Source organism: Lepidochelys kempii, chromosome 5 (genome assembly GCF_965140265.1).
Source record: "Lepidochelys kempii isolate rLepKem1 chromosome 5, rLepKem1.hap2, whole genome shotgun sequence".
In the NCBI taxonomy this organism is placed as follows: Eukaryota; Metazoa; Chordata; order Testudines; family Cheloniidae; genus Lepidochelys; species Lepidochelys kempii.
Window position 1 is genome coordinate 86,316,273 of NC_133260.1, and position 26,543 is coordinate 86,342,815.

A 26,543-nucleotide genomic window follows, 5' to 3' on the forward strand; every position below is an offset into this window, starting at 1 on the left:
CCCACACCCTTCAACTCCGCCCCTTTCCCCCGGACTGCCAAACACACACCAGAAGACAAAAATCTCTCCAACCCCAATGCTGGAGTGAGACAGTGGGTCAAAGTATGGCCAAAAGTTGAACAATCCTTGGCTTGTGTAGATGGGGGAGTGTATGTATGCACACATGTATGTACACATGCAGTAAATTCCAGAACAAAAGGATCCCTTCAAGGAGGATGTCTCACTAGCAGTTCCCTTTCATTTATACCTAAAAGATCGCCACCCCAAGTACCTCCACTGATTTCAAATGTAGCAGTTTGGCATGGGGCAAGATGAAATCAGATTCCAAATCTTTGAGGCTTTACAGATCAAAACCACCACCTTGAATTCTATCCAGATGCTTTCTGGCAGCCAGTAACAGATCCCAAATCACTAGCATTACAAGCTTCTGGTGTGAAACTCCACTTAAGCGAGCTACTTAGATTTTAGTTACAATTTTAGTCTTAATGGTAGCAAACATGAGAGGGCATCATCAGTGATCCAATCTGAAGATAAAGGCAAAAGGTAACTGGCAAAGTGCACATTAGGCATATTTCTCACAAAGTGCATGTCCCTACAAACAATTGTGAGGAGCCCAAGGTCTAGTAACACATTGCATTACAAACATATTATAGTTCAGGAATGTCAATAAAATCCTCATCAACTGGCAGCTTCCCTTTGCCTAAAAACGTTCCCAATCTTAATGGCATTAAATCACAGCCAGGTAGCCCCTATCAAAGCCCGACATCCATCTAGGCATTGAACAATTTCTTCTAGTGTCGCAGCCCAAACTATACATGCCATGTGACAGATCTACATGTTGTCAACATATGAACTCCATCACAGCCCATGTTTCCTAATTAACTTTCAGTGTCCTCATGTGTGAGGACAAATGATCCCTATGTACTAAAAGAGGAGGAGCCCCTGAGGCAGAGCAGCAATTGTTCATTTTTATCTCAGACAGAATGGAGCAACACTCAAGAGCAATACCATCCACCTCTGCTAGGTTCTGCAGGCAAGTCAACAAGAACCTTGTGGTCAACTGTGCAGCATCAGGTCTAAAAGAATGAACAAAAACACTACTGCTATGAGGTTGTGTTAGTTTCTGCCTCAAACCCAGTTCTATGTCTGGAACCATTGAACTTCCTTGACCCAGTAAGAGAAGCCTCAAAACCACCTTTTCAAACCCCTGATCCCTTTAAAGAAGAGATGAGAAACTGATGAACAGTTGGTAAGATTGTCAACATCCAAAGTTTTGTTTCTTGAACAGAAGTCAACACAATTTAAGACTAGCTGGCACCCTCTACCTTCCTACACTTAGACAAGGGGGTGCGGGGTTGGGGGGGAATGTATGTCCAACCTCATCCTCTTGGAGTTCTAGAGCTGAGAATATATACCATTAATAGAAGCTGCATTCCCGATATAGTTCACTGAAATGTCAGAACAGGGAAAGACTGAAAACTACACCTCTCTCCTTAGCTATTCTGGAAATGCTGAATATATACTTCAATCCCTCCGCTTCTTTCCTGAATTCCAGTAAGTCCAGCCTATTCAAACTGCCTTTTGACCAAAAGGGATACTGTTTAAAATTCATTTAACATCTTTCTACTCCATACAGTATATGGATGTAGAAAAAGTGTAACACTCATAAATTAGGTATACAATAGGAAAAAATGTTGATTAATATTTCAATACTGCAGCATGAGACTGACATTACATAAAAATGTTTAATTTTACAATAAACTTATTTCTATTTATCCCTTGGTGAGGACAATGAGAAGTGGGTGGGAGAAGTGACTTCCTCCACTTCAGCCTCCAGTTCCTCCTTTTCCTCTTCGGGGTTCAGAAGCCCTGAAGGCAGCAACCACAGGAGGGCGTTTCCTCGGTTGCTGTAGGTCACATTAGAGGTAAGGGACGCTTGCTGTCTTTGAGCCTGCCAAGAATCCTAGTATGGCCATTGTGATGGGAAGGGACCAGGTGGTCAGTACCATGGTTGGCCAAAGCAGGGAGGCTCTGGATCAGGGGGACGATAATCATGATGTCTATAGTGAAACTGAGACCCATATGGCGGGTGAGAAAAACAGCGGGACACCACATCCTCTTGCTCACTTTCTGACTCCGCCGACAAGAAGGGCGGTCAGTGGCAGGAAGATGTTGGCAAGTCAAGGGCCCCAGTACTGAGCAGAGGAGAGTCCAGTGCGTCAGACACCAAAAGATCTGTTGCGTACCGGAAATCTGAAGGTATGGACAGCATCTGTACTGGTGGTTGTTGTCAGTGCCAAGAGGCTTGTATTGATAGGGTCAGAGATGTGGACCTGGTAGGAAGATCCGTCGGTGCCTGGCATACCACAGGTCGTGCCGATGTTGAAGTCGGACCAACAGAACCTTCCCTATGGCAAATCTTCTGTTTTTCGTGCCCCTGTAGTACCGCTGCTTACTTGCCTGTGCCCATTGGATCTTTAGGCAACCCAACTTGCTCTGTTGGCTCACTACTGCGCATGCCCTGGGTACCAGATTTAGATGGCATCAGTGCCATCTGTACTTGATGATACTGACTGAGACGGAGATCATTTTCAGCTTGATTGGGGCTCGCTACAGGGACTCACAGACCTTTTCTTAAGGCCTTAAGTGAGTGGCTCATGGGCATCTCTCTGGGCTCACCTCCATTCAAAGTAGAGGGTTGTGGTGAAGGCTCCCATAGGGACTCTGGAGGTTGAAGGGCTGACTCCATGAACTGGAGCCCTCCATTCTCTGTCTCTCCTGGATCTGGACTTCAGTTACTGACACAAGCCACACTTCTGTGGCATGTGTTTCTCTCCCAGGCAGCAAACACACAGAGCGTCCATCAGTCACTGAGGCACTTTTCGAAGCTCAGAGAGCTGGGCATACCCTTTTCCAGGTGGGTCGCCCTGCACAGGGGCTGGTGGGAGACAAGTCCTTTCCTTTTTTCTAAGCATGGCCAACATAAAATGCAAAAGAAAGAAAGAAAAAAGGCTTCAAAGGAAGCTAAAAATTAGCTATTCTAAAAGAGTTAACCATCTACAAATGGGTAGCTACAGCTCTGTCTCTATCCAGAGGCAGTTGAGAAGGAACCGAGGAGGGTTCCCTCTTGCATGCTTGCTAGCCTCATGGCAGGTGAGGAGCAGCTCATGTGCAGGCTGAACAGACACTGCTACCAGAGTTCTCCGATCAAACGGCACACAGACGCAGACAACTACAGTGTAGCACCCACAGGGCCACTACTCAAAGAAACAGCTCACTCTCACTGGGAGTCGTCCCCCGTCTCCCCACAATGTAATTTAATTTTGGTTTTCCACATTGGAAGCTTGATTACAACAATAATGATCAGCTATTTGATAGATTACCCTAGCTCTTCTTTTATTTTCCCATCAAAATTTATCCCAGCAATATTGAAGACTTTGCAGCTCAGTGGGTTTACAAGAGAATAATCTTCCCATGAACCAAGTCTCCGAGCAACTCATATGTTCCAACTTTCTCCTACCACATGCATTGCTTAGTTGTACTAAGGTTAAAAATAAATTAAGTCATCTTTTGTGAGAAATAATTTTTTTTTAAAAAGTTACAGTTCCATGACTAGCAGCTTTCTATGCAGCTTTACAAAGTTGTGGTATGTATGACAATAAATATTGCACTTTTAAAGTGAACATGTCAATGCTGGTTAGAATCTAATGTGCAACCATCACACTGAAATTCTAATGTTAAAGTATTTCCATTATCTTTCCTTGAGACATATATAGAATGCTCATCTCATAGCTGTCAGTGTACACAATGTAGAATCAAAGAGTAAATATCATCCTTCCTTATCCCCAGAGCTTTTATTTATGCAGCAGAGACAATTTGAAGAAGATGTAAATAGGGATGATCTGTGTCTGAGTAAGTTTCTGCATTCAGTTCACTCTAAAGGTAACAATAAGACCCGCATTACAAAAAGCAAGCTTAAACACCTTGAAGGCATCAGTACTATGAAACTAAGTGCTTTAGTGTGCTTGTTCAAATGTCAAGGTCCAAGGACTCCTGACTGATAGCCTCATGACAGCTGAAATAAATGAACACATGATAAAGACTGGATGTGGTTCTGCAGTTTATCATAAACCTTTCATACCTCATCTGCACCCTGACCAATAATTGCTCTTCAAGACTAGCATCCAAAATCTCCACACATCTTTCAAACAGCTGTGATTTTATTTTTTAAAAAATGGTTTTAAAAGACTGTCACAGAGAGGTTTCTTTCAGTACCTCCAACATGCATAGTATTTCCCCTAAGAAGTTGTACTGGTCCAACTTCTCATTCTGAGATTTTTGTATAGTGTAAGTAACAGCCAAATTGCTGTTCCTTCAGACACCTATGATTTCTATCTGGAGTGAAGTGCTTGAAGAAATAAAACTCTTCATACATACAATTGACTCAGTTACTCTGGGAGATGAAAGGCACAGGAATTTTGTGAAGTAAGTCTTTGCTTGAATTGACAGAATCCATTCATCATTTGTTATGCCAGTCCAGGCTGTAATAAAAACAAAACAACAAAAAACGTGTAGGATTTTCTATTAACTGTGAAGAAGAGCAAAGATATAGAATGATTACATTCCAGACTGCCTGCCCTGGGAGATTACAAGAACTTTTTCTCCAAAAATACCATTCAAAACAGTATCCAGCTTATGATTAAAATAAGCCTCCCCAGCTGACAGGGTCATCCCTACGGAGGCACAGGGCCTGGGACATAGGCACCAACTTTCAAATCTGCCAGGGGGTGCTCTCCCTCGGTTCCACCCAGGCCTTGCCCCGACTCTACCCCTTGCCAAAAGGCCCCACCCCCGACCTGCTTCTACCCACCCTCACTCTGCCCCTGCCCTGCCTCTTCCCACCCCACCCTTTTCCCTGCCCCGTTCCACCCGTCCCCTAAGCATGCTGCACCCTCGCGCCTCTCTCCTCCCCACCAGCGCCTCCTGACACCACAAAACATCTGATCCACGGGAGGTGGTAGGCGCTGGGGGGGAGAAGGGGAGGTGCTGATCGGCGGGGCATGCCAGTGAGCAGGAGGCACTGGGGGGAAGGGGAGGTTCTGGTAGGGGGGCTCCTCCTCACCCACCTGCCTGCTGCTCACCTGCCCATTCACCTCCTCACCTCACTCGCCCACCCACCTCCTCATGCCCACCTCCTCATGATTTTATCGAAGCGCGGGGCCCAAAGTGGTCACCCCAAGTCGCCATGCCCAAGAGATGGCTCTGCCAGCTGAAAATGGTCAGATTACCCACTTATTCTCTTGATCAAAAACATAGTCAAGTGCTTTTACTAGCAAATCAATGGCACTGTAGTCATTTGACCAACTTGCCATCCACATCTAACTCAACTGTCCACGCAATTAGTTTTTGAAAGAGACTTCCCAAATTCCCTCAGAACAGGAAACTCAGGCCAAACTTTGCAACTATGAGTGGCCCGAAAATTAGGCTCTTACATGTATCTTACACTAAGCAATTAAATACAGAGTTGCTTGACTTTGGAGTGCTGTGCTCTCACAAATCCCATAGAGGTCAATGAGAGCTGCAGGTGCTCTGCCTATCTAAAAGTATGAAAGTTTGAAGATTACAGCCTTCATTACCTTACTTGCATGTGGCTGGTTAGCCATTCTACAGCAGCCCTAGAAATGTAAAAAGGACACATTGTAGCACCTAAGACAGTTGTAGAAAGTTCAGCTTCAATGAACTCTGCAGTCCAAAATATTCCTTGGGTAATATTGTCTTCACTTGATATTGAAGATTTCATGCAATTCGGCCACAGATGGACCTACATAGGGAGCAGTTAACTAGATATCCTTAGTTAACTTGTAATGTATGAATTTTTCCAGAGTAGCCCAGCAACTACCCACTAGTTCAGGGGTGGGCAAACTACAGATCCGGCCCACAAGCTGTTTTAAGCTGGCCTGCGAGCTGCACCACGCGCCTTGGCCCCACTCTAGCCGGGGCGCTGGGTTGGGTCCGCACCACACAGCTCCCGGAAGCTGCAGCATGGCCCCACTCCAGCTCCTACGCGCTCCAATGGGAGCTGCAGGGGTGCTGCCTGCGGATGGGGCAGCGTGGAGAGCCGCCTGGCCACACCTCTGTGTAGGAGCCGGAGAAGGGACATGCCACTGCTTCCAGGAGCCACTTGAGGTAAGCACTGCTCGTAGCCTGCACCCCCTGAGCCTCTCCCCACACTCCAAACCCCTGCCCCAGGCCTGATCCCCCTCCCGCTCTCCAAACCCCTTGATCCCAGCCCGGAGCACCCTCCTGCACCCCAAACCTCTCATCTCCAGCCCCACCCCAGAGCTCACACCCCCTCCCACACCCCAACGCCAATTTTGTGAGCATTCATGGCCTGCCATACAATTTCTATTCCCCAATGTGGCCCTCAGGCCAAAAAGTTTGTCCACCCCTGCACTAGTTAGAGGGGGAAATCTTGGTCTGACTCCTTTTTTAGTGTCTTCCATGTAGATAGTTACACACTATCTTTACCCTGTTCAATTACAGGTTAAAATTTTAAGGGTGCCTAGTATGTGCTTTATGCATGATGCCCCAGGGTTCTACACATCCAAAAACTCTGCTTTTATCTTCAGTCAGGTAGAATAAAGGTTTCTGCACAAGTTCAACGCTCAAAGCACAAGATCAGAAACACAGCCCTGGTCCACCACTGCTACACAGATACCCTCTCAGGTTTCAGAGGGAAGGCCTGAACAAAGCAGGAGACATTCTCTCAAGGTAACCTCCTTCCTAAAGAAATCTTGTTGAAATCACATTTTGATCCTGGATACAAGAACCGGTCTTACTCTGCTGCTCCTAAACTGACCAAGTCTGCATAACTCAGGTCTCTATTTCTTGTTCCTCAGGAAAAGTTTTCTTTTATACCCACACACACAGCAAGGATGACCCCTCATAATGAGTTAACAGCGGACACTTCCTTTGAAGTGGTACCAAAAGATGCTCCACCAGCTGTGCAAGCAGGGCAAAAAGATCCTGTTCTAGAAGCCTACAAAACCAACAGAAGATTAACATTTACAGCCTTGTTTCTTTCTAGTGGGCACTTTTTTTACCTGGAGATTTCCTTTTAGCCCAGCATTAAGAAGTGTACAATACACAAAGTTTCAAGATTACTTATTGGATAGCAAAAAAAAAAAAAAAAAAGCCTTTGTTTATGCAGCATGGAGTTTCCGAGTGCCCTTACAGAACATAAAGTTCAGGAAAACTCACATTTCAGAAAATTCCAATAGGAGTGTGCGCGTGCCACATGAACGATCGCCAGAAGCCTTTCCCTAGTGGTACCTGTCGGGTCGGCTGTGGAGACCCCTAGAGTGGCACCTTCATGGCAGTGTATATATATCCCTGCCGACCCGCCACCTGCTCAGTTCCTTCTTGCCGGAGTACTCCAACAGTGGGGTGGCGGGCAGGATTTGGAATGGACATGAGCAACACATCTCGAAGAACAACAGTTACAAGAGGTAAGTAACCGTTTTTTCTTCTTCAACTGATTGCTCATGTGCATTCCAATAGGTGACTTCCAAACAGTTACCCCGGGGGAGGGGTCGGAATTCACCAAATTGCCGAGTGCAGGACTGCCCTACCAAACCCAGCACCATCCCGCGCCTGCTGGGTAATGGCGTAGTGGGAACTGAAGGTGTGGAATGAAGACCAGGTTGCCGCCTTGCAGATGTCCTGGATAGGGACCTGCGCCAGGAAAACTGCAGACACCGCCTGCGCTCTGGTAGAGTACACCGTAATTGGCGGGGTTGGAACTTTAGCCAAGTCATAGCAAGTCCCGATGCAGAACGGGATGCATGACAAGATGTGCTGTGATGAGATTGGGAGGGAGTCCTAATTCTTTCCCCCCTAATTCTTTCTGCAAGAGCAATAAAGAGCTGTGGTGACTTCCAAGGCGGCTTTGTGCGTTCAGTGTAAAAAGCGAAGGCCCATCTAACTTCCAAGGAATGGAACATGCGCTCCCTGTTTGTGGCATGGGGTTTAGGGAAGAACAGAGGTAAAAATATGTCCTGGTTCACATGAAACTGGGAGACAACCTTAGGCAGGAACACAGGGTGGGGGAGCAGCTGCACCCTGTCTTTATAAAATACCGTGTAAGGCGGTTCGGAGGTCAGTGCTCTGAGTTTGGATACCCTTCTAGAAGAGGTTATAGCCACCACGAAAGCCACTTTTCAGTGAAGGTAGGAGAGAGGGCAAGTAGCCCTGGGCTCAAAGGGGGGCCCCCATGAGCGATGACAGGACCAGGTTGAGATCCCAGGGGGGGGCGGGCAGACGTCCTGGAGGATAAAGTCTGTTGAGGCCCTTAAGAAACCTGCTCACCATGGGATTACCAAACACTGATCCCCCCCGCCGTTCCCAGGTGGAAGACTGAAATGGCCACAAGGTGTACCCTTAGGGATGATATTGCTAAACCTTGGTACTTTAGATCTAAAAGACAGTCCAAAATAAGGGGAATTAGGGCTGATTGTGGCTCAGTTCCCCTTTGTTGAGACCAAATGGAGAAACACTTCCACTTAGCCAGGTACGTGGCTCGAGTGGAGGGTTTCCTACTCCCCAACAGGACCTCCCTAACTGAGTGAGAGCACTGAAACTAAAAAGGGTTCAGCCATGGAGCTTCCACGCCATGAGGTGGAGTGACTCTGGGTTGGGGTGCTGTAGACAACCGTGGTCCTGTGATATTAGGGTGGGACATAGAGGGAGCGCTACTGGTCTGTCCACTGAGAGGTTCAGTAGCATGGTGACGGGGTGGTGGCAGGGCCACGCTGGCACTATGAGGATTAAGGAAGCCCTGTCCTGACGAGTCTTGAGGAGCACCCTGTGTATGGGGGGAATGGCGGGAATGCATATAGCAGGTGACCCGTCCATGACAGGTGAAAGGCGTCTGCTGTGGAGCCTGGGCTGTGGTTCAGGAAGGAGCAGAATCTCTGGCAGTTCCTGTTGCTCCGCGTCATGAACAGGTCCATGTGGGGAGAGCCTCACCTCTGGAAAATTGAGTGAGCAATGTTCAGCCTGAGGGACCACTCGTGAGGCGGTCTGCCAGCTCGATCTGCACCCCCGGAAGGTGCGATGCCTGCAGGTGTGTAGAGTGGGCAATGCAAAAGTCCCACAGTGAGAGGGCTTCCCGACAGAGGAGAGAGGAACAAGCACCACCCTGTTTGTTTATATAGAACATAGCTGCAGTATTGTCCATGAGCACTGATATGCACATGCCGTGAAGATGGGCATGAAAAGCTTGGCATGCCAGGCGAACCACCCCCAGCTCCCTCATGTTGATATACAGCGATAGCTCTGCCTGGGTTCTGACATTGTCCAGATGCACTCCCCAACCAAGCACCGAGGCATCTGTGACAAGGGAAAGCATGGGCTGCGGTGAAGGGTACTCCCGCACAAACCAGCTGTGGTTGCAGCCACCTTTAGAGAGAGTGGAGAATTTGAGGTGGGAGAATCACTATTGAGTTCAGTGGGTCCCTGCCCGGTCTGTGCACCTGCACTAAACACGTCTGGAGGGGCCGAAGGCGCAGCCTGGCACGCTGTACCACGTATGTACAGGCTGCCATGTGCCTCCATGGTCTCATACAATTCCTGGCTGTAGTTGTGAGGAAGCGGAGAAGGGTCTGGATAATGTCTGTGAGTGCTTTGAAACGCAGTTCCGGAAGGAAGGCCCTTGCGCTGAGTCCAAGAGAGCGCTGATGAACTCTATTCTTTGCGTGGGGGGGGGGGGGTGTCAACGTGGACTTGGGCTCGTTCAATACAAGTCCCAACCTGTGAAACGTAGCCCAGGCCAGGGATACGTGCTTCACCACCTGTGCTTGGAACTCGGCCTTGATGAGCCAGTCATCCAACTACGGAAACACCTACACCTGGCGCCTGCGGAGGAACGCCGCTACTACTACCATATACTTGGTGAACACCCGTGGGGCCACTGAAAGGCCAAATGGGAGCACCCTGACCTGGTAGTGCTGGCCACTGACCACGAATCTGAGAAAGTGTCTGTGGGCTGGGATAATGGCAATGTGAAAGTACGTGTCTTTCAAGTCGAGGGCGGCATACCAGTCTCCCGAATCCAGGGAGGGAATGATGGCGGCCAGAAAGACCATGCGAAACTTCTCTTTTTTTGTGTTTGTGTTGAGGTCTCGTAGGTCCAGGATAGGCGGAAGCCCATCCTTGGTCTTGGGGATGAGGAAATAGTGGGAGTATAACCCCTTGAGGAACCTCCTCTATTGCCCCTAGAGCTAGGAGCGATTGTACATCTTGTGAAACGAGTTTCTTGTGAGAGGGGTCCCTGAAGAGGGACAGGGAAGGGGGGTGGGAGGGCGGAAGGGAACAGTATTGGATAGAATATCCCGCCTCCACCGTGCTGAGGACTCAGCGGTCTGACATGATCTGAGACCAAGCACGGTAGAAACGGGAGAGTCACTTCACAAGGGGGGGAGGGGGAGGGAAGATCCAAGAAGGCGACTAATGCGCCATCCTCGTGCACATGTTCAAAAGTTGGGCTTGGGGCCGGGGGGCTGTTTGGTTGAACCTTGGCCTTGGCCCGATGAGGATTGCATTGGGCGCCTCCAGTTATTTCTGCCCCTCCTCCTAGGCTGATCCAGCCTAGCGGCTCCAGGTAGAAATGGGACGGGGGCTGAGGTCTAAGGGGCTTTCTCTGAGGCGCTGGGGTGTGCAGCCCCAGAGACTTCAGAGTCACCCGGGAGTCCTTCAGGCTATACAGGTGCGTGTCTGTATTTTGAGCAAACAGGGGAGGTCCTGTATTGTGTTTTGGACCTCAGGTGCGACCCCTGAAACCTGAAGCCATGCACTGCGCCTCATAGTGATGGCCACAGTTGTAGCCGCAGAGTCCGTTGCACCTAGGGCTGCCTGGAGGGCGGTCCTAGAGACAATTCTACCCTCCTCAAGGGGCGCACCGAACTCCTTGCGAGAATCAGCTGGGATTAACTCCTGGAACTTAGCCAACGAGCTCCAGAAATTAAACGCATATTGGAAAAGCACTACCTGCTGATTCGCTACCCGAAGCTGGAGCCCCCCAGTCAAATAGACTTTACGGCCAAAGAGATCCAGCTTCTTGGCATCACGTGACTTAGGTGCAGGGCCTGGTTGGCCCTGTCACTCCTTGTGGTTTGCCACATCAACCACCAGAGTCCCTGGCTGGGGGTGGGTAAACAGGTGCTCATAGCCCTTTTGCGGCACAAAGTAGAGTCTCTTGACCCCTTTAGCCATTGGTGGTATAGAGGGCAGGGTTTGCCAGAGCACCTTTGTGGTGTTCTGAATTGTCCTTATGAGGGGCAAAACTACTTTGGAAGGACCCTCGGGTGTGAGGATGCCCACCATCGGATCTGAGTCCTCCATAACCTCCTCTGCCTGGAGGCTGAGGTTAACTACTACCCTCCTAAGCAGGTCCTGGTGGCCTTTGGTATCCATTGGTGGTAGAGTGGTGGAGGTGCCCGCAACTGCCTCGTCTGGCAAAGAGAAGGAAGAGGTTCCCGGGACACGGTCTTCCTGCCCCTCGGGCCCTCTGGAGGCCAGGTCAGGTACCTCGGAGCACCCCGCGACTGGAGGTTCAAGTGCCACCAACGTCAGTGGAGGAGGGGCTGTGCTTGTCTGCGGCTGCTCAACAGCCCTGTCCCATAAAGGATCCTTGGGGCCCTAGGGGTGTAGCTTGCCATCGATGTCGCTGATGGAGGGATATGGGGGGGCCAATAACACCGATACCAGCCTAGATCCCTGACCTTGAGCCTGGTGGTAGGCCCAGGGGGTCCAAAAGGGCCATTGTACTGGGCCCTGCAACTGGGGTGGCCAAGTGGTGACTGGTGCCAGTTGTTCCGCCAGCCTACGGTGCCGGGATCGGTGCTGTTGCCAGAACCGGGAGCGGTAGTGGCTGCGTAAGAACACAGATGATTCCAACTCTGATGAGTACTCTGTAGCCAACCACTGGGGAGCGGAGCCCGACGGTGCCGGGGAGCAGTACCGGGGAGACAGAGATCGGCACCACAACATCATGGGCTTCCTGTGATGATGAATCAACGGTGGCGCCACCGTTGGAGTCGGCGCTGCCGATGGTGCCGCCATAGCCAATGGTGTCATGACTGACAGGAAAGAATTTTCTGTAGTATCTGGCTGATGAATCTTGCCCATATCAGCTCAGGGTTTAGCTGATCGCCATATTTGGGGTCGGGAAGGAATTTTCCTCCAGGGCAGATTGGAAGAGGCCCTGGAGGTTTTTCGCCTTCCTCTGTACCATGGGGCATGGGTCACTTGCTGGACAAGTCCCTGCTCCTTGAAGCCTTTAAACTACGATTTGAGGACTTCAATAGCACAGATATAGGGGTGAGGTTTTTGCAGGAGTGGTGGGTGAAATTCTGTGGCCTGCGTTGTGCAGGAGGTCAGACTAGATGATCATAATGGTCCCTTCTGACCTAAATATCTATGAATCTATGACTGGTGTTGTAATCGCCTGCGGTGCTGGGCATGACGCCACAGTCGGTGCCGTCGACGGTGCTACTGGCGGTGCCGAGTTTGCGAGGCCAAGTTCCGCACCTGCGGGGCAAGGTACTGCGCAGTCATATCAATGAGGTCTCGAGTCACCTCATATGTGTCCAGAGTGGAGGGGAGGTCAAGCTCTTCCTCCAAATCATCACGGGTAGGAGAGTCCGTTCTCACCAGACTCAACGGCTCTGCAACTGGGGCCGAAGTCAACGGCACCAGTTCTTGGGGACCAGACCGAGGGTGTCCCGCGAGAGGACACACGCCACTGGAATCCCCCCTCGGCTTCCTGACATGCGAACGTCCCTTGTCTGGTTCGAATGTCCCATGTCTGGTTTCTTTCTCTTATGCAGCACCGGGGACTGAACGGTGCCTCCGTGAAGCACTTGCCTTGTGGGCCGGGGAGCAGTGCCAGTGCTCCCTGGCGGAGTCCTTCCTCGGTGCCGAGACATCCCGCACCATGGCCGGTGCGCTGTGCACCGAGGATGCCTGTGTCGGCTCAGGCTGTGGCTGAAGGGTCAACTCCATCAAGAGGAGCTTCAGGTGATAGTCCTGCTCCCTCTTAGTCCTGGGTTTGACGCTCCTCCAAATAGGGCACTTATCTGTCTGATGGCCCTCCCCGAGGCACTTGAGACAGGCGGTGTGGGGATCACTTGTTGGCATAGGTTTTGCACACCTCTTGCATGCTTTAAACCACTGCGACCAACGCATGCCCCGGCGCCAGTGAGAGTAGAACGGGGGGAAACTCCCCAAAGTAAGCTAAACTAATCTACAACAACTAACAAACAACTATTTACACAGAAACAAGGGAACCACTAGGTAAGGCACTTGCAAAAGCAAGAGACTAAGCTGTTCCAGCGACTGTCACGGGCGGTAAGAAGGAACGGGCAAGTGGCAGGGATATGTATATACACTGTCATGAAAGTGCCACTCTAGGGGTCTCCACAGCTGACCCGATGGGTACTGCTAGGAAAAAGCTTTCCGTGATCGTACATGTGGAGTGCGCACACACCTATTGGAATGCACGTGAGCAATCACTCAAAGAAGAACTAGGAAATACAGAGCTATGGTACATACCTCTGTAACCTTGACTCTGACTTCCTGGAGCTGACAGCAGCCACTGGGAATTATCACCATGCACTGTAGCGGTGTTCAGTGTGAGAGCTGTAGCAGTACTGAAGCGTTTGAATGATGGAAGCAATAGTTGGGGCAGGTTGGTAGAGGTGTTTGTGAGCTGAGGAGATGAGGGATTAGTTTGAGGACTGTCAAAGAGCTGTGACTGTGATATGAGATCAGATTTCTGTCCTCTCCATGTGTGCAAGTAAAGAAAGGGCAGCATGTGTACCCTGAGGAGCTAGTCTATCATACTGAAATATTGTGTAGGCATTGGGAGGTGGAGGGGGTCTTGCCACAGAAAGCGTTAGTAATAAAGTTGGATACGAGATCAGTCTGAGTTTACTGATGGGCAAGGGAAAGTATAGGTTTAGAGGGCATCCTGTGAGTACACAAAGTGGCTGCTAAATTTCATAACTATGGAATTCTGTCAGGAAACTAAGCTAAGTATTCAAGAACAGAGCCAATGCAAGTACAGCCTTTCTTGTACGTGAAAAGAGTGAGAGTATACGTATGTTATGGGTGTTTTGGGGTAAAGAGGGCAGAGTTAAAGTTATGTACTGTAACTCTGTGTTTTCTGACATTTGAGTTTTGCTGAACTTAATTTCCCCTCTTTTAAAAGGGGGGGAGGGGGAGAAAGAAAGAAAAAAAGAAAGCTTGCTGGTAGGGGTTAGTGGTCATTGTAGCAGTTATAGACAGCATGCAGTTCAAGTGGACTACTGATCCTAGCCCTATGCCAGAGTTTCTCAAATTGGAGTCCACAAGGGGGTCTGCGAGTCATGTCTGGGGCCACTGGCCCTACTGATCAACTCCTCCCACTCCCTTCTAGTGCCTCCTGCATGCTGCAGAATAGCTGTTCAGCAGCGTGCAGAAAGCGCTGGGAGGGTGGGGGAGGAGTGGGGTCAGGGCACACTCGGGGGAGGAGGTGGAAAGAGGCAGGGAAGAGAAGGGGTAGGGGTGGAGTGGGGCAGAAAGAAGTGTGGCAGTGGTGAGTCTTGGGGGAAGGGGTGGACTGGGGCAGGGCCTTGGGAGTCTGTGAAAAGTTTTAAATCAAAATGGAGGTCCATGGGTTGCTGAAGTTTGAGAACCACTGCCCTATACCATTCTCACCCTGATGCTCAGCCCCACAAACCAGCCTTTCCCCTTCCAATCCAGCTGCCCTCCCACCACTCTAATTTTATCTAGGCTTCCCTCTCACCCAACTCATACAGGGGAGTAGGGAATGGGGATCAGACTCCCGAGCAAGGCAAGCCCCCTCCAAAACCTGGATCACATGAGGTGACACATTGAGGGGGATCAGACTCCCATATATGGGCAGGGGTCCCCAGGTACTGGCATACACAGGGATGGAGAGCAGGACTCAGATACCCCCATAGAGGCAATCCTTCCCAATATCCCATTTCACATGAGGGGGACAGGGAGCTGCCCCAGAGAAGCAAGAGGCCCTCTGATCCTGCCACATGCACAGGATTGCAGGGAGTGGGGCTCAGACACCCCTTGCGGGCAGGAACACCCAGATGCCTGCTCACATGGGGGGTAGGGAGAGGGACTCAGACCATTCTAAGATCTTGGCACACACCCAGAAGGGGAAAATGTGGGGCTGACCCTATTCTCCTTCAGTCCGTCACTCAGTACCCACATATCCCTCTCCCTCACCTAAGCCCCCATTCCTTCTCATTTTGCCTTTCACCCATCCCCACCTATCCCTCCTCCTCCTGGATGCAACCCTGAATGCCTCTCCCCACTATTTTTTCTACTTCTCTACCCCCTAAAAGTCTCTCCCTTGCCAGCATTTGCATTTTTAAAGGGAAAAATACTTGATTATATTCCCAAAAAAATTAAAAACAAAAGAAGTGACAGATTTTAGCAATAGGCTATTCCACCCCTTCCAAATTTCTGACAGAGGTAGAACCTGAAGTGACAATGGCTGGGTGAGTCAGTTTCAAAGCAGTATTTTTTAGCCATCCGACCGATGAGAAACTTCGAAGACTAAATTCTGTTAACTCCTCATTCCACACATACTCAGTATAACCCATTAGGCATGTGAATAGCCTTGTAAACCTTAGCATGCCTAACTGGAAAAGCACCATCTTTTTTCAGACAACACTTTAATATGATTTCCTCCAAAGAGCACCAGGTCCTCAAATGTTTGAAACCCCCGATACAATGATCTGAGACCTGATTTGATCTCTATCTATAAGGAAAAATAGGTTGTAAGAACCAGACAACTTTAAGGAACGCTTGTGTCCTCCCCAAACCAATGGTTGCATCTTGGGGTGCCCCTGGGTTAAATGGCCCCAAATTTAGATCACTAACAGGACCCCTCGCACCTGAGGCACACCAAATTTGAAGGCAACCCAAGTAACCATGTAGATTAAGAGCAATTAAGTGTCAAGTTTTAAACAGAAAGCTGCTCTTAATCTAACACTATAACAATCTAACATTACACCATCAATCTGTTTTAATAAAGCAAGCCATTCAAATAGAGCTGCCTCTGTATGCATGTTGTCTCTGCAAAGGCAGACAGAGACACTCAGAACAAGAGCAGAGGGCTACTTTTGGAGGTCATCGTAAGTACTCTTACTGTTTTCCAGCTGTTTAACTCAAAGTGCTAAACACAGTTACCTATCATCTTACACTTGTAGCAACGTGGGTGCAAAATTCCAAACCGCCACACACACTGTGAACACAGAAAAAAAAAAACCTAAAAATCATATCCTCTATGCCAGTGGTATCCAACCTTTTTAAGTTCAAAATCACTTTTTGAATTCAAAAGCAACGAAGGATCTACCCCACACATTCCCCGAGGCCCCTCCCCTTCCCCAAAGCCCCACCCCACTCACTCTATTCCCCCTCTCTCCATCATTTGCTCTCCTCCACCCTCACTCACTTTCACCGGTCTGGGGTAGGGGGCTGGCGTTCGGGAGCGGGTGTGGGCTCTATACTGGGGCCGAGGGGTTCGCAGTGTGGGAGGGGGCGCTAGGCTGAGCCTGGGGCAGGGGTTTGGGGTGCAGGAGGGAGTGAAGGGTGCAAGCTCTGGGAGAGAATTTGGGTGCAGGAGGGGGCTCCGGGCTGGGGCAGGTAGTTGGGGTGCAGGAGGGTACAGGGTGCTGGCTCTGGGAAGGGGGTCAGGGCTGGGGCTTGGGGTGCAGGCTCTGGGAGGGGGCTCAGCTGCCAGAAGGGGTTTGGGGTGCTGGCTCCAAGAGGGGACTCAGGTCTGGGAGTTGAGGTGCAGCCTCCCGCCAGGCAGCACTTACCTCCAGCGGCTCCTGGTCAGCGGTTCAGCTAAGTCAGGCTCCCTGCCTACCCTAGCCCCACACTGCTCCCGGAAGGGACCCACGCACCCCTGCGTCCGGGGGGGAGGGCGTGTGCAGCACATGGCTCCACGCGCTGCCCCTCTCTGCAAGCACCACCCCCACAGCTCCCATTGGCCACAGCTCCCCATTCCCGGCCAATGGGAGCTGCGTGGCACAGCTTGAAGGCAGTAGCAGTACACAGAGGGAGACCCCTGCTCCCCCTACCCCCAGGGCCATCTTGGCTCCTACCGGGAGCAGTGTGGGGCCGGGGCATGCAGGGAGCCTGTCTTAACCGCAGCCCCGCTGAAGATCACAATCGACCAGTTGATGGCCACTGCTCTATGCACAAATTAAATTATGTCCTCTGTCCCCAGCACATAGTGACACGAAGGCTAATGTATAGCTATAAAGTAATTGGGGAAGGGGGAAAAAATTACAATTTTGAGATTGGTAAGTAAGTGATATTGTACGTGAGTTACACAACTGAACTTCATTACTCAGGTTAGATTACAGATCAAAGTCCTTCCATTACTTTGTATATTCAATTTGCTTTAAAAATACTGCTAAGCAGGGTGGATAAAAATCAATGATTTAAAAAAAAATAAAAAAACTCTGATCTTTTAAAGTTAAATCTGAATTTATTTGATAAAATGCTTTTTGCAGAAAAAACCTATCTAAAGAAAGTTTTAATTAAAATACACTATAGCTCAGATATCTCATCATGGAGTAGGGATTATAAATTCTAATTCTATAGTAGGAGACAATATATTCATGTAAATATTTAAGAAAAGTCTTGTAAATGAGTGCCAATAGTTCATGGATTAGGGACCCAATTTTATGGGGTTCCAGGGGCTGCCGTATAGATTAATTAGGTTAATCGTTCTATCTACACAATGGGACTCAGTGCTCAGTCTAGAAGATACCATCAAACATGCTTAGTTTTGCAGTTCTCAAATGGTGGATATGTGTCTCCAGAGATAACATTCTTGTTAACAGCAAAAATGCTTTTAAATAAATATATAGAGGTGAGAAATAACAGACCTCAACCCTAGTGTCCCTCTGCAAATTTGTGTACACAGAGTCAATCCCTTACCTCTCTCTAAAAGTGCAAAGTTTCAAAATGTTCAATGAATAGAAGATTATTGGAGGCAAAATAGATCTGGACAAAGAGAAGAAGCCTGGAGATAAATGTGAGAAGGGAGGGACAGGCAGTAGAAACGAAAGTGAAACTGTTTGAGCAGCATATTCCAGAAGTCTGGAGGTCTTTCTGAGTGTAGCCTTCATTGATTTGAAATCCACCATACCATTCTCTCACTAGAAGGGAAGACCTGTAATGGCAGCAGGCAGTAAGAGAGACCCAGTTTGGGAATATTCTAATGAAGTTCCTCTACCTGTGGGTAAGACAGGCAAGCGTGCGAACAGTGCAACAAAGAAAAGCAAGGCCTGGTTGCCTGAATGAAATAACATCATGAAAAGTGTTGCTTCTCAGGAGAAAGCTGTGTTGAAGTTGATGAAAGGAACATGTCTGAACATGCAGGATTGTCAGGTTGGTAAACTTTTTATATCATACTTTTTTCTTAAGGACTGCCCGTCTTCCTTCGGGACTATTCTTGAATTCTCACGTTTAAGCAAAAAATATAGTTGTTACTCTATGGTACTATCATTTTAGATGCAGTTGTGATAAAAAATAAATACCTGAATTAGGCAGATCTTCCTTTTACAATTTCACCTTTAAAGTAGTACTGAGTGTCAGTGAATGCAGTGAGTACTACTAAATGAGCAGTATGGTAATAATAATTAAATAACTGCATCGACTTATTTTGTTTAGGAGAATCCATCCTCAACATACAGGATTCTGAAGACTATCCACCTTCAAGATCACCATCATTTTCTACAGTTTCAGAGTTATCTGCCAATGATAGCGTTTCAGGTAAAATCATGTATGTCACACAGCCACAGTATATCACCTGTAGCAAAAAGAAAACAAAATTTCCATCATCCAGGAACAACCACAGATAAATTTGTGATAAGAACCAGCAGATTACAAAAAGAGGTAATTGATAAAAAATTTGCCTGGTTTGCTTATGCAATAAACTTTCCTTTCCATATGATTGAGAACCCACATTGTATTAACATGGTTCAGCCATTAAGACCACAATACAGTCCACCCAACAGAGCAAATGTCACAGGCAAATTGCTGGATAAAGTGTATGAAAGAGAAATTGAGCAGTGTGCAAGAGGTCTAGAGGGTGAAATTGTTAACCTGAGTCTTGATGGGTGGAGCAAACTCTCCCACAAGACATGCGATGGAACTCAGTAGTGGACTGTTTTGAACACAGTGTCAAGAACTGGCCTAATCTGATGACAGTTTGTGAACAAAATCATGAAAAAAAATAGATGGCACGGTCACAACCAAAGTTTTCAACATTGGGCTTAAGAGAAATGTTGAACACATCCTGAGTACCTTGAAGCCTATTTCTGTAGCCTTGAACAAAATGCAGGGAAATAGCTCTTTTATTGCTGACGCTGTCGAAATCTGGAAGGAACTGAGTGAGATCTTAAAAAGAGAAATATGCAATGACCAAGTTAAATTACAAGCATTAAAAAAACAATTGGGACAAGCACTATCTCCAGCTCATTTTCTTGCAAATATTCTCAATACTCTGTACCAGGGTCAAACCTTAACTGCTGAAGAAGAGGAGTTGGTTATGATATGGACATCCAGCAATCATCCCACTATACTAAACTTCAGAGCTAAGGATGAACCACTCAAGAAATACATGTTTGCTGATCATGTTTTAAAGAAAGTCACACCAGGTAAGTGGTGGAAGTCACATAAGCACTTGGATTCAGAGACTGTTGAAGTGATAATCTCACTTTTAACAGCAGTAGCTTCTTCTACTGGTGTAGAAAGAATATTTTCTTCCTTTGGACTAATTCATTCCAAATTGAAAAATCGTTTGGGACCTGAAAAAGCTGGAAAACTTGTTTTTCTTTTCCAGATTATGAAAACAACAGGAAAATGAAGGTGAAAACAACTGAGTTAGCTGCAGGAGCCAATATTTTAAGTTTCTCATGTTGAGCTGGCTGACACGGTTGATTTATTTATTTGTTTTTTAAATACTTCATTTAACTATTTCAGTTAAAAACAATTTTAACAAAAACAAACCTGATTTTAAAAAAAATTTGAATGTTTAACTAAATTCAAAAATTCATATGCTTGTTTTATTAAAATATTATATGTTTGCTGTTGAAGAAGAAAAATCCAAAATACATAACGTCCTTGTTTTAGTTAAATAAAACAATTTAAATATCTGTCTGGTGATGTTCTCCTCCTAATACAGCGTGGCAAGAAAATCCTCCAAATATTAATGATTAACCTGTTGAATTGGAGATATTTATGAAGTCATAGGGAGGTGAACTATCTGCTTCAATTACTTTGTTTGGTTATTTCATTTACCAATCATTCATTTTCTGATATAGCTGTAATACTAACCTGAAAAGTTTTCAAAATAAATTACTTTAAAAATGTATAGTATGTACCTTCTAAAAATCAAACCTACATCTTTCTCTCCCCACAGCAGCACCTGGGCTGGAGGGGAAGATGCACCTCTCCCCACCACGGCAGCTACAGGGCTGGGGCCAAGGTAGGTGCCCCTTCCCCAGCCGGTCCTGGGCTGGGTTCAGGCTGCCCCTCCCCCAGCTGGTCCAGGCCTGAGTTGGAACCGAGGGACAGGTGCCCCCATAGGCGCTGACGTAGTGGGTGCTCCAGGGCTGGAGAAAAATATGGAGATCATGTGTGACACATCACCTTCATACTGGTGCACATAACAAAATTCATGTGCTAGGGGAGAGGGCTCAGGGCTGCGACAGAGGGTTGGGGTGCAGGAGTGTGAGGGCTCCAGCTGGGGATGAGGGCTCTGGGGTTGGGCCAGGGATGAAGGGTTTGGCGTGCACGAAGGTGCTCCAGGGCTACAGAGGGAAGAAGGCTCCGCCCAGCTCTCTCTCCCCGCTCAGCGGCCCCCACCAGCAGCCAAGCTCCCCCTGTCCCCAGCAACTCTCACCTGTTAGCTGCCGCACTGCCCAACTCCTCCCCCTACCTCCCAGTGCCTCCCGCCCACCGCGAACAGCTGTTTCATGACAGAATAGGAAGCTCCGGGAGGGAGTGGGAGGAGCGGGGACGGAGTGCGCTCAGGGGAAGAGGCGGGACAGGGGCAGGGCCTGGGGTGGAGGGCAGGATTGAGCACCCCCCTGGTTAGAGGGGAAGTCAGCGCCTATGGCATGGCCCTCCCCCGGCTGCGGCAGGTTGGGGCTGGGGGAGGGGCACCTCTCCCCCAGTTACAGCAGGCGGGTGGACGGGTTCCCTGAGCGTCTGTACAGTGCTAAATAGACTGCTGCACAGCCGCGCAGCTTACAGGGAACTTAGATGGCAGCCTTATTTCTTCCTCCGTGGTAGGATCCTTTCCCACATCAGCTGACAATAACTTGGGCAAGCACTACTGCAGTACACAGGCTAGCAGCCTGTGGGCCTGGGTGGCTTCAATAGCAGCTGTGCTCTCTCTGCCTTTATTATCCTTAGAGTGAGATATCAGCTAAAATCACTATCGCCTGTGGAAATGGTGACAGTATTCAGTGCCTATACTCAATTTCATGCAACCGAGTAATTCCCTCCTCATTTCCCTCACCATTGGCAGACCACACACACCAGCGCTGGTGCTCTGAGTGGCGCGGTCCACAAGCACTCCGAAACAGAAGGGTCAATAAACACGTCCTGTTGAAAACTTAAGAGGAGCAATGGAAGGGAGTTCTGAATCTTAATGTTCACTTTCCGTTGTGACTATATTGATAATGGTATGTTTTTGTGTTTTATCTGTAACTGTTATCGTTGCAGCCTTGAGGGGTTCCCCCCCCCCCCCCGCCCCATACACACCTGTGGAATGCCTGAGCCAGATAAGGAAGAGAAAGAAATGACTCGGGATGACATGTTCAATGTAATCCTGTCAGTCAGTACGACACAGGACCATGAGCAAAGGGCCTGGAGGGTGAACACTGCAGACAGCCTGGAGAAGGAAAGAGTGGACAGGAGAAAGGTCCAGGAGTCCAAGCAGGAAAAAGGAGAAGGAGATGCACCAGGACATAATGAGGCTTCTCCAGCAGTAAATGCAGATGGCTCCAGTCTCTTGTGGACCTACAAGTTCAACGAACATGGGTTCACCTCTCTTTGCAGTCCATGGAGAACTCCATTACAGCACCTCCCTACACTCCCTCAACATTCCATGTGGCATCAGGGACTGCATACCTACCTCTACAAGTACTCCCCGGGAGACATTAAAGACAAACATCTTCACATACATTGATTTGTGAAAGCTGCTGTTTCTGTATGTATAGATAGAATGGACAAGAATGTTCTTTCCCCTTGACAATATATTAATAGAACAGAAATTAAGTTTTTAATGTATTTGATTTCAAATTGCAGATTTTATTTTGCACTGGTTTTGTTACATAATAAAATTCTATTCGAAAAATTAATCATCTTTATTAGTTCACAACATATGCTGCAGAGAGCACCCACTTGTTACGCGACAATGCATAGGATCAGTGACAAAAAAGCATAATAATCATAATAGCACCACAAAAGTAGTATTTGCATTGACAATGTTATAGTCAAACGTACACCAAGCAGCACACAATTCCCAACAGGCCGAAAACAGCACATTACACCATAATGCACAGTGTGGTTTGATGTTAAGTGCTCTTTCAAAGCCTCCCTGAGCTGTATAGCTCCACTTGAGCTCTCCTAAAAGCCTTGTAGCTGGCTGTTAAAAACAGACAGCAGCCAGTCTACCACTACCAGCCATGCCAGCAGCAACTTTTCCCCCTTTCGTTTCACTGATATTACACAGGACATAGCATTGTGATTTCCCCCTCTCAACTCCAATCTTGTGAATAAATATCAGTGTCCTTTCAATCTACCAAAAGCACACCCAACTGTCATTCTGCACCTGCTGAGCTGGTAGTTGAAACTTTCTATGGCCAGTGTACAGCTTCATGAGCCAGGGGAAGGCTGGGTCCCCCAGGCTCAATATGGGCATTTCCACATTGCCAACAGTAATCAACCAGTTGGGAAAGAACATCCTTGCTTGTAGCTTTCTGAACTGTCCTGGGTTCAGAAAGATTTGAGTGCCATGCACCTTCCCTGACCAGCCCACGTTGATGTCAGTGATATGTCCCCAGGAATCCAGCAACACATGCATAACTATAGAAAAGTAACCCTTTCTGTTGATGTACTCTGTGGCACGGTGGTCTGGTGCCAAAATAAGGATAAACATGCTGTCTGTTGCTCCACCACAGTTTGGGAACCCTACTGATACAAATCCATCCATTATGTCCTGCATATTTTCTGAGAGTCACTGTCCTGCATAGCAGGAGGCTCATAGATTCTAAAACCAGAAGGAGCCATTGCAATCATTTAGTACAGCCCAGGCCATAGAAATTCCCAAAAATAATTCCTCAAGCAGATCTTTTAGAAAAATATCCAATCTTGATTTAAAAAATTGTCAGTGATGGAGAATCCACCATGAACCTTAGTAAACTGCTCCAACTGTTAATTAATTACTCTCACCATTATAAAAATAATTTGTTTCCAGTCTGAATTTTTCTAGCTTCAACTTCCAGCCCTTGGATTATGTTATACCTTTCTCTAGATTGAAGAATCCATTTTCAAATATAATGGCCTTGCACACTTTCATAACAAATGCCTCTAGAGGGGATTTTCCAACTCCAAAATTATTTCCCACTAATTGGTAACAATTTGGTAATGGAAGCTTCCACAGGGTGATCACCACTTGCTTCTCCACTGTCAGTGCCAAAATGAGAACTGCATTCCTGCGCTGGAGGACGTGGAAGAGCTCACCACACAGATCCAGGAACATGGCCTTGCACATCCGAAAGTTCTGAAGCCACTGCTCACTGTCCCAAAATTGCATTACAAGGCGATCCTACCAGTCAGTACTCATTTGTTAGGCCAAGAAGTGGTGCTCCACCACCCACAGCAGCTCTATGAATGCCACCAACAACCTTAACTTGGTTCTCACTATGTCCCACAGCAACCTGCCCTCCAGGAAACTGCCATGTTCCCCTTTGATTTAATTCTTCTTACGGTTCTGCAAATACCAGATGATCTGGCATCTTGTGCTTGCAACGCTCATGACAATAGTGCAGAGTTGTGCAGTAGCCATGCTTCTGTCAGAGATGACAAATAATGAAAAGAGCAGCATGGGTTTGTGGGATTTTTAAAAAGGCACAGATGGAATATAGATGACATTATGGGATGGAGACAGTTACTCTGGGAAGTTGTTGATCCTTTGCTCCCATTCATCCCTGCATGACTTGTTTCTGCTCCACCATGCACTGCCAAAGATTTCCAAAAGACAGTGCACTGGAGGGTGGCATATTGCAAACTGGGACACCTACCCATGGTGCACCAGACTGTGCATTGACACAACCACTTCTGGTGAGTGCATGCAACACCAACGCCAGGAGCAAAGTATCCAAGCGTATAAATGTTAAACTAACTGCAGTGGCTCTATGTCAACTTAACTTGCGTCAACCAAAGTTTGTAGTGTAGGCACAGTCTGAGCTCAGTTCTAGTACCCATTATCTGCTGAAATAGTTAATTCTTTTAACACTGGTATTACATATTAGTTTCTCTCTTGTTTATAGTTTTAAAGCTTGAGAAAACACGTTATCTAGGTCCCCTAGGTCAGTGTACTGAGCTAGTTAAAATCTCCCAGAATACGTTGTACTCATACTAAGCTTTATTTTGAAACTCTTGTGGTTAAAACTGTTCATTTATGCAAACTTTGTCAGAAGCAATATTATATTACAGAAGTTCGTCAAATATGGCTTGCGTGCTCGGTACAGCTAGAGTAGATGTCTCCGTGGTCTTATGAAATCTGGAATGTTATGTACAAAATCTAGATAAGGAAAGGCGTATAAGGTATGTGGACTCTGTAAAATCTTCTACCTGTTGAAAACAAGAGAGAGATAACTATATTGCTACTATACAGTACTTTATAACTCAAGCTGGTCAAAAAATGGAAAAAAAATCCAGTTAAACTCAAAAAAAAGGTTTTTTCTTCAAATTATAAAATGTTGACCAACTCTATTCATAATGCTGCTAAAAATAATACCAGTCAATGAAAACAGATGTAAAGGTTTAATTTAAAGCTAGTCATGATCATAACTTTTGCATACAACTATTTTCATGAAGGAAAGTTGGAAGATTTTATTTTTACTTTGACAATCATTTTCAATTTAAAGCAATCTCTACCCTCTTCATATGCCCCAATTTTCTTTTTCGTACTGTGCGTGGCTTGGGATTTGGCCCCTTTTACGATAAAGATATACCAGATTTTCAGCTTGCAGTCTCTCCCTATAGTTCTGAGTGGATACCAGTGTATTTTTGCTACTTGTTTAGCAGAACACAGACTACTAAAAATTTATTCAGTTCTCACATGCATAAACATAAAAATATTTATGGATAGCCCTCCAGTAATTATATGGCTAATCCATATATGGAACTACATAAACCTCCCTCAGACCAAAAGGATGCATCTTAAGAAGTTGACCAGCAGTAAACCTCAAAGCAATTCAGCTTTGTATTAATTACACTGACGTATGTTTATAAAAGACTATCTTAAACTTCTGAACACTATTTATTGTTTTAAGCATTTAGTTAAATAGATAAGACAAAGGAAAAAATGTAATGATAACCTATGTGATAGCAGTGATATTTGGTGGTTTAATCTTTGTAGTTTTCAGAGCAGAATCAAAAGTATAATAGTTTCCATTAGTGCTGCCATATTTTACACAGACACAAACAATTTGATTATAAACCTGTTACCACAGGTTAATTCCACATATATTTTCAATCCACTAATTCACAGCAGGAGTTCTAGGGAGAACAAAGAGTCAATCACATGTCCTCCCCAAGCTCCCAACTTCATCCTATAAAAAACAGCTTGGGAGAAACAAGTTAGAATTCTTTAAAGACAGACCTCGAAAGATAAAGACTGATGACATCCTTCAGGTATCCTTTCCATTTAACATGTCTTTAGAGTAAGCTGTCCTACGTTGTTTTTCTTATCTCACCAATCATGAGAAGCATGACAAATCACTTTATAAGGTCTCGGTCACTGGGCTAACTTAATGCAGTAACATCGGTTTTCTCCCCAGAAGAATGCCAACAACTACAAAGTGTTCCAAAAAGCAAAGAAACTTTATCTTATGTTTTTAGGAAAAGAACATATCTACAAGATGCATGGTAATTCAACTGATTTGTGATATAGTGCCAAGGACCAAAATTTCTACCTATATAATAAAAAGATGAATGAAAGATTCATTCAGCATGTCTTCCACATCTGTCTAATTTATCAATCACCTAAACAAGTGAACAGAGGCATATTCAGCAGTTTCAGAATCTTTACTAGAGTTTCTAGACTTCTTAGAAGGAAGCAACATACTTGCCAAGTTTAGTTCTGTCTCTCATTAGTTAACCACATGGAATATTTTCAAACCTAAATGCATAAAAGCTTTACT

General features: G+C 46.8%; 1 protein-coding gene across 14 annotated transcripts in view; it reads right to left on the minus strand.

The window, feature by feature from the left end:
• Positions 1-26,543, minus strand: part of SPIN1 (spindlin 1) — a 110,915-nt gene that overhangs the window by 59,082 nt on the left and 25,290 nt on the right. For 9 of the 14 annotated variants that reach the window (XM_073344929.1, XM_073344928.1, XM_073344927.1 and 6 more), the window contains exon 2: positions 4,438-4,541. The exons of 4 other annotated variants lie outside the window; for them this stretch is intronic. The gene's annotated coding sequence lies outside the window, so the exon portion shown is untranslated. Of the gene's footprint in view, positions 1-4,437; positions 4,542-5,636; positions 5,676-26,543 lie in introns of all 14 variants that reach the window. One more of the 14 variants, XM_073344920.1, reaches the window with a different exon arrangement.